Source organism: Maylandia zebra, linkage group LG23 (assembly GCF_041146795.1).
Source record: "Maylandia zebra isolate NMK-2024a linkage group LG23, Mzebra_GT3a, whole genome shotgun sequence".
Classification (NCBI taxonomy): Eukaryota; Metazoa; Chordata; class Actinopteri; order Cichliformes; family Cichlidae; genus Maylandia; species Maylandia zebra.
This window is the reverse complement of record NC_135188.1, coordinates 30248278-30257380: the sequence shown is the minus strand read 5'-3', so window position 1 is coordinate 30257380 and position 9103 is coordinate 30248278. Positions and strand designations below refer to the sequence as shown.

Below are 9103 nucleotides of genomic sequence, written 5' to 3'. Positions count from 1 at the left end.
CTCACCCCCTGTGTGCCCCTCTGTGTATTCATGAGCCCTCGTCCCCTTTCGTGTTTATTCCGTGTCTCCCCTGCCCGTTATGTTGGTGTTCTCCCCGTGCTCTCTCTCCTCCTGTCTGAACCTCTGTACTTCCTGTTTCACCTCTACCGTCAGTGTTGTGTTCACTCCTGCCATGTCCCGTGATTATTATCAGTGTCACCTGTGTTCCCCGTGTGCTCCCACTTCCCTCATTAACCCTCTGTGTATTTATGTCTGCGTCTCCCTCAGTTCTGTGTCGCGTTCTCCCTCATGTTGTGTGTGTTCCTCCCTGTGTTTCTTGGCGAGCTTTGTATTTAGTTTTCCCAGTTTAGTTTTGTATTTCCTACGTTCTGCCTCTCCAGCATTAAAGCTGTAATTTTTGAGTTCATCCCCGTGTCTGAGTTTTGCATTTTGGGTCCTCCTCCTGCCTGCCACACAGCGATCCATGACAGTGGCAAGTAAGCAAGCTAGAAGACTGGCAAAGTTATGGAAGCAACACATTAACAAGAGAATTCTGAGTAAAACCAAAGTTACTTTCCCTAGTAACTAGTTACTTTGAAAGTAACAAGTAACTTGAAGTAACTGAGTTACTTTTGAGAGAAGTAACTAGTAATGTAACTAAGTTACTATTTTAAAGTAACTTACCCAACACTGGGCGTCACTCAGATAAGCTGCTGGCCTTCGTCCCTTTGTCACCTCCACGACGAGCCGCACGCTCTTCTCCTCCCCAACGGGTTCTCGGCACCAAGAATTGTTAAAGTTCGTTCGATTTGGGTAAGAGAAGAAAGCAGGCTGAGTCCGGGGTAGGTGTCAAAAATAGTGATCTTTTATTGTACACACTTTGCGCAGTCAGTGTGGGAAGACAATTTGCAATACAATCCTTCCTCGAATGGACCGTCCCGTATCCTTATATTGCCATGATGACATCACAGTTAGATCTTTACTGGAAATGATAACAATTCCCCACCTCTCAAAAAGTTCTCCTTATATGGACATCAACTGCTACTTTTAGAGAAAAACAAGTGTGTATTATATTGTGCATTTTGTGAAAGTATATCTATCAGAAAAACTGTCCTCAGACAACCTTCCTATTCTTACTAAGTGTGTGTGTGAACGTGCGTGTCTTACATAAGTGTGTGCACGTTGTTACAGGCCTGAGTACGTGCCGAACTGCCTGTTACACAGGGCTGGGTCCAAAAGGACCCAGCAGTCCAAGCGGTTAACTGCTTAGGCAAATAGAAAGAATCATACAGAACGACAATAGACTGACTAGAGTACTGATAATCTGTGTGCATTAATATTTGCTCAGAGTAACATAGATGTGATTCAAAGATTATTCTGTCAACTGATTCAACAATGGTAAATGATTAATCAATGATAATTCTGATTATAACTGTGGTCATGAAAATACAAAATAAAATATCTCCTGGGCACAAGAGGCAACGAATTTCCAGGTAACTCATATAGTGGTGAAAGTAATGTTTCAGTCATGACTCATGGTCTAGGTTTAGCATTACTTATTGTTAATTTTCAAAATGTTATTGGTCGTAATTGGTACTTCAGCAGACTGATTACCTGTAGACTCTATTCAGACATTCAAATTATATATTTAGCTCACCGAATTGTGTTAAATAAATTATTTTATTGGAGCTGAAAAAATGTACTTCAATCTTGAAGTACAAAAATGTTTAAATATAGTAATCCTTTTATGTTAACAGTCTAATAAGGTTTTTGATTGATTGATTGATTGATTGATTGATTGATTGATCATACTTTATTCATTCCGAGGGAAATTGGGTTAAGGCTGCCAGCCATGCCAGCACCATTTTCTTATCTAAATAGCAGGTTTAAAACAACAGAAGTTGAGCCAAAGTCCTTGAAAAATAATGGAAGGCAAAATTCAGTCATTTAGTTGTCATTAAAATGTTTTCATATTAAGCAAACTGAAGATGCACTCACTTCATAAATCATGACACACAGCCCTCCCCTACATAAACTGCCTTAATATATTAAGAGTATCTGTACTGGTATGTTGTGTGAGTGATACTGCATATACTTGGTATCAATTTCAGCCCGTGTTATGGTACACCACTACTAAAGCCTGACCTTATAGTTGTGCTGCACATAATTAGTGTTTAAAGAAAAAGTATAAAACATTAAGCATTACAACTCATTAAAATGATGACAGCCTCAATCAACAAAGTTAGATGCTTGGACCTGGAAACAGGGTTGATACATCACCACTTAAAATGCAGATAGATTATCTTTTTTTTGTAATTGCAGCACTATTTTCACCCTTGCAGCCAAATTGTTTCACATCAAAGTAAGCACGTGAAGCTACAACAAAAGAGTGGGAGGTGGGGTCCAATGCCATGGAACTAACAGGGCAAAGGTTTAGGAATATCAGTTTGTGAATATTTCATAAACTGATTATGCAAAGCATAAAAAGCGTTGCAGCCTGACAGTAGCCACACTTCGAGTATAGGATAGAAATCATGCAATATAACAATCTGTGAAGCTATCAAGCAGTATGTAAAGGAACTTGATATAACGTCTGCATGATTTTATCCTGTATGTACCCTCTGCTAATTGGAACACTTTGGATGAACAGCATTACATTTATAACAATTATTATTATATTTACATTTATAACAACAATTTTTAAATTATTATTAATCTTTTTAATTATTCAATAATACCATGTTATGTTTTCAGTTTTTGTTTCTTTCACATCATCCGTACGTAAATTAATGGTCACCAAAACTTGTACCTACAAGGGAATTTTGTTTGAGTCACAATTACATACAGAATGAAGAAGTAGAATAAAAGTCTTTAGATACCACACACAGATAGTGAAACAGACGGCAGTTCATGGCGGTAAAGCTGAGCACGTTTTCGATGACCATCGGGAGTGCATGAACCTTACAGCAAGTACTGCAAAATTTTATATAAAACTTTTTAATGCTTTGTGGGTATAATCGTTCCTATATTATAAACAGAAGACAGACAGAGGGATGGATGAATTACTATGAAGGCTGCAATTTGAGGCTAAATGATAGTAAATTGATAGCCTGATAGTTAATTTAGATCAACATTCAAAAATGAATGAATACAGGGTACAACGTGTATTAAAATTGGGATTTTAAATTATTGATGAAAGTCTTCAATACACTAAGCATTGCATGCCTTAAAGGTCTCCTAAAGTTACAGGTTAAGTTTTTGACTGGCAGTGCCATACCAAATTATTCCAAGGTTTTTATGCACATTGACTATGTAATATCTACACATCTGGGTGTGTAACTGTTATATGTTAATATTATTCTGACGTTAAGTCAGGGTTTTATTTGTCTGACTATAAATACTCTGCATATATTTATCACGTTTTTATTTGTTGACAAAAGTGTTGATACATTTCATCATGGTTTTTGTCCTAGTGCATTTATTTTTTATGGAGTAATCGTCATGTTTTCGTCAGGAAATAAAAAGGTTTTTCATGAACTATGATGGCCAATAGAATTTACACTCCTGGACTTGACATAAAGGCTAGCTAAAATTTAATTTCAGTTCATTTAAAACAGTTTGGTTAAAATGGGCTAAATTCCTGTGGTCATAGCTCTGTAGGCCCAGCCATCCTTTTCACCTTCCGGGGCACACAGACGGAAAAAGAAGCTTATTTTTTCCACAAATGTTAAGCCACTATTTTAAAAAAAGAAAATAAAGTTAAAAAAAAATAAAAATCAATTATTTTTGGACAAGCCTTTTGGACAGCCTTGCTGTCAACAGCAAGCAATTGCCTGTCTGTGAACTGGAATCACTGGTCACTTAGAGGCATTTGAACACCCACTTCAATCAATACTGCTTTCATACCTGTGTGTTAAGTATTGATCTGTGACCAGAATACCAATAGTTTACTTTAGCATAAAGAATGGAAAACGAAAAGCATGTAATCCCCACAGAACAAGCTTTTTAATAGGTTTAACATGTGCTGCCGGTGTAGGTGTAGGTGTAAATATTTGACCTGGTAAAAAAAAAAAAGACACGCAAGTGGTATCAACCTTCTTGTTTGACATTTGAAAAAACAAATAAGCATTTTGTCCAATTTGTCTGTTCCTTTAAAAACGTGAAGCTTTCACCCTTTATCCTGCAGCAAAATTCAGTTTCTCATATATCAGGCCAGCAAGAGGCATAAAGCAAAACATCAGTCATAACTGAAGATCTAAATATATGCGATTTCCATGAGAAGCTGCTCCAGTGCCTCTTTGCTCTTTGGGACGGCATTACTTCCACTTCATTTCCATCTGTTCCTCCCATTTACCTTACATTTTCATTCATGAATAGTGGCACGTGTGTTTAAGTGAAAACATGGTTTGCAGGTTATATTCCACATTAGCGTGTAAAAATATCACGTGGCACATTGTAAAGTCAGGATAAAGTGTGCCTAATAAATCACTTGAGAGGAAAGGCACGCTTATGATTCACAGTTTTGAAACTATTCTTCCAATCAGTGCAGAGTAATGAGTTGTATTACCATAAAACAAGAGCTATTTGAAAAACTGCTGCTCTGCCAGGTATAATGGGGAAAACTCGGCATGATGTTATGTAAATGAGGCAACAGCATGAATACTTACTTATGATCAAGGCACAAACGGGTGACATATAAAATTAGGAAAAGCTGAACATTGTTTTGCCTCTGGTTTACTTTTCAAGTGTGGGGTTTCTCTTCTTAGACAGATGTAATATAAACTTTTAGGTGGAGCTATATTTTTAGAACTGATCCTGTTATAGTTGAACCCACATTAAAGCTTCTCAAATGTGAATTTTGCTGCTTTTAAATGACTGCACGTAAAAGGTTTCAAGGTTTTCACCTGCTACTAAGGCAATGAAGATATCATTAGCTGAGAATTTCTGATTTAATGACCACATATTCATTGAGAAAGCAGCAGTTTTAGTACTCGGCTGGCTCATGGTGACTTCACGTCAGACACAAATGGAAGTTTCGCCTAACATAATTACAGCTGCGTTAAAACCCAAATATTTGGCCCCTAAAAACCAACAGTAATAAGAGGAGCACAACTGATAGCTGGAATTATGTTACAGTAACATACAGTCCTGTGCAAAAGTTATGAGCCACCCTTCATTTCTTGATATTTTGGTTCCAATGAGCCAGACTTTCTTGTAATTATTTAAAATGCGTCTTTAACAAAAGTTCTCCAGAGTTTCTGATGGTCTTTCAAAGTTTTTCTTGTTTTATTTTTCACTGATTTTAATTGCATCTTTAAGAACTTTGTTACTAGTCATAAAGAAGATTCCCAAAGAGCTAAAAGCTAACTTCACTATCACTTGGCATATTTTGCCATGGTGTGCAATGCGTCCTTAAGAAATGTGAGAAAACTGGACAAGTGGAGGATAAAAGAAGAAGTGGAAGTCCTAAAACGCAGACTCTATAGAATACCTGAGAAATGCATCTGAAATCAGCTGATCCATCTACTTTTAACTGAAGCTGTTAGAGTTTGTATTGTTGATTGTCATTTATGCTTACAAATATTTAACCATGGATGCTTAGAGGTGTATAATTAATTGTGTAGTGATAAGTTGGGTGATCGTTAACAGGCTACAGAGACTGGGTGTGTGTTCCATACTAGAATGCACACCTACATCCTGGGAGCATGGGAAAGTTCGTACCTTGTTTAATTGTTTTATGGTAGGATTAATGTAGTTACGTCTGTTCTAGTCTAAGTGCTTTTTGTGTATAAATGAACTGCTGGACTTCCTCACGGTGTTATCTAGGATGAGGGGGGGTCTACCCTCTTCCTGACCAAGGATGTTTGCTTGTGTGCTTTTATGACCCTTTGATCAGCAGTACACACACACACACACACACACACACACACATCCAACACACACACACACATCCACCACACACACACATCCACCACATACGCACACACACACACAGGCAAGGTACTCTTTGTTTGTATGTAGACGTCATATGTTAATGAATCTATGCATATTCATGTAACCTCAATAAAAGGGCAGTGGTACGGGAGAACGGACGAGAGCAACTGGGGTCAAGTGAAGGAACGGCACTCTGTCCGGTCTCTCCCGTGCACGAGTAACATGAAGAACTTTGCCTACTTGTGTCTTGCTTTGCAGTGTAATTATATTGTCTTCAACGTTCCAGCGGATAGGTTCAAGCTACAAACCTATCTGAAGCCTCATCAGAAATGGTCTCAGTGGAACGGTGGCTATCAAGAAGCCAATCTTAAAGAAGGGAAACAGGGGAAAAAGGCTGATTATACATTATACATGAACTGGAATGAAAATCAGTGACAGCAGGTCTGATGGAGTAATGAATTCAAATTTGAAAGTGCTGGTTCAAATTAGCATCAGCATATAAATTAAAGAGGAGATCAGGTGAAAAATATAAACAGTGAGTGTCTACAGCCCAGGGGCGGAGCGTGGGGGTGGCTTACGGGGCTTAAGCCCGGGTTGTTTTGTCAGAAGCCCGGGGTATTTTGGAGTGTAATTTTTTCATAGTTAGATGTCTGGCTGACAACTGTATAAAACAAAAAGTACACACAATATTCGAAGCACATAGTGCACACTGTGGGAATTTACGACTGTGCGTGAATCCCCCCCTGATATTGGTATGATCCAAGCTCAGGCACTAAGCGACTGAGCGAGGGGGCGGGGCAGCTGCTGCCCGTGAGTGCGCTGTTGGAGAGACGGAGCCAGCCATACTAAGGAGAGCTTAAGTTTGACCAGGTACCAAAGCAAATCATTCGTACCGTACAAATAATGTAAATATGACGGTGCATCACGAAAGATTGATATGAAACTGATCACTTGACCAATATTACGTTACTTGCTCTTCAAGTGAATCAACAAATGGCAAAATGAAAAGCCGAACAAATGCTATTTTTTTTTAGTCTTAGCTTACGTGTGTTTATTTCATATTTTCAGTTCTTACCCTCCCCGACTAAATCGGTTTCAGTTATGTACTGAAACATAAGAATGGACATTCGAGGGTTCTTTCAAAGAAAAAACTCAGGTAAATGTTATTTTATATATTATGCTTTGTATGTTGTTCAGTATATTTCTATGCAAAACAAGAGGGATTTCAGTACACAGCAGGATATTCACATTTGTAACCAGATATTTACATACACTTTAGGGAGAAAACATAAAACATTTTTACTGTACAACATCAATTTAGAGTAAACTTTTGTTTTAGATAAATATTGAAATATATTTTGAATTAGTTAAATTTCAGAATAAAGTGAGACAGAGCTATTTTTATCACTTTCATCAAATTTAGGAGTACATGTACACTAAATTTATTGTTAATTAATAAGAAAACTCCAGACGATTCCATTCTGAGCTGAAGAAGCTTCTGATAGGTTAGTAGAGTCCATGTGAGTAAATTGGTGGCACAGCTGTGGATGCATATAAGGCAAAACACAGAGCCTGTTTCTTTGACATGGGAAAATCAAGAGATATCAACCAAAACACCAGGAAAAGAACTGTGGAGCTCCATAAGTGTGGCTCAAGTTTGAATACAATTTGGTGCCATTTGCAATTAAGAAATACAGATAGTTTCTCTCTTTACTCTTAAAGTTAACAAATATGTTTTTATATTTATCAATCTAAAACAATAAACATTTAGTCTGATTTGATGTTACAATTAAAAAAGTGTTTTTATCTGAAGAGTAAATATCTGGTTTCAACTGTATATTTGATGATTGTCAGCACAAAGAGGGAGAGAGAGGAGAACGAGGACAGAACAGATGAACAAGAGCAGGTGAGACACACATGTTAGTCAAATGGTCGTTTGCCAAAAGTATCACCGTATCACAGGTCCTCATGTATCTCGTACCTAGTGTTTCTTTTTAGGTTTGTTATTTTTCAAATTCTGTATTTATTAAGTTCTGCAGGCTTGTTTGCACAACAAGGCTAAATAATTATATAAACTTTTCTCAATCTAAATAGTGGACTTTGGTAGAATTAAAAAATAAGTGTAGTGCAGGTCTATGATGATTTTTAGTGCTATCATCTAGTTCTGATTCTGGTTCTGTCTTGGTTAAGTCCTCAGTAGTCCTGATTTTGAACTGTTGTAGTCCTGTTTTAATTCTGGATCAGTTCTGGGTCTGGTTGAATTGGGGTTTAGTCCTCGTGTCTTGATACAGCCCTGACCTTGTTCTGCCTTGCTGCTTAATTAAAAAACTAGTTTAAGGTGTCCTGCACATGTGATATATATTTTTCCCTATATGAAGTCATTCTTTTTTGAACAGAGCCTATTAATCTTTCAGTCATTTCTACACCCCCCCCCCCCCCCAAAAAAAAAAAAAAAAAAAAATCCCACATGCATACTACTCTTTGGGCTAAGCCCCGGGTGTTTCAAATGTCTGGCTCCGCCTCTGCTACAGCCATCTGTAAAACACAGTGGAGGCTCTGTCATGTTTTGGGCTCCATGTCAGTCAGTGCTGTTGGAGATCTGTCAAAACACAGAAAAGTGCCATCAGGTTTTGATCCGCCATGAAATACCATCTGGAAATGATCTAATTATCAACAGCTTCATTTTTCAGCATGATAATGATCCCAAACACACTGCCAAGCCATAAAACCACACCTGGATAGAAAAACACACAAAGCAGTGTGGGATCATGTTGTCAGAGAACTGAACAAAAGGCAGAAACATCCAAAGAAGAGCTTTGAATGCTCTTCAAGAAGCCTGAAAAACTATTCCTGAAGACTACTTAAAGAAATGATGAGAAAGCTGCCTGTTCAGAAAGCCAGAGTTCAGGCTGCGTTGAAGAATAAGAAGGTCTAAACAATCTAAGGAGCTTGAAAAGAAAAGCGACTGGACTTCTATAGTTTTTTGAAGATGTTTCACCTCTCATCCGAGAAGCTTCTTCAGTTCTTCAGAAACAGAAGACAGATTGACTGAAAGAGGAGTGAAAGAAGTCATCTATGTCCACTGAGAATGATCATTCTTGAACAGAGGGGTTGTGTCTACCACCTATAATCCAGTTTTGAGATCCCTTCGCAGACATCCTAATGCCCACTCACATCGTGTGTCAGTCGA

At 37.9% G+C, this 9103-nt stretch overlaps 1 long non-coding RNA gene across 1 annotated transcript; it reads left to right on the top strand.

Annotated features, from left to right (window-relative positions):
- The first annotated feature begins 6507 nt into the window (after positions 1-6507).
- Positions 6508-8340, top strand: LOC143415012 (uncharacterized). The gene is made up of 3 exons (XR_013095621.1): positions 6508-6783; positions 6982-7069; positions 7768-8340. It is a non-coding gene; the product is annotated as an uncharacterized LOC143415012 (long non-coding RNA).
- The last annotated feature ends 763 nt before the right edge of the window (positions 8341-9103 follow it).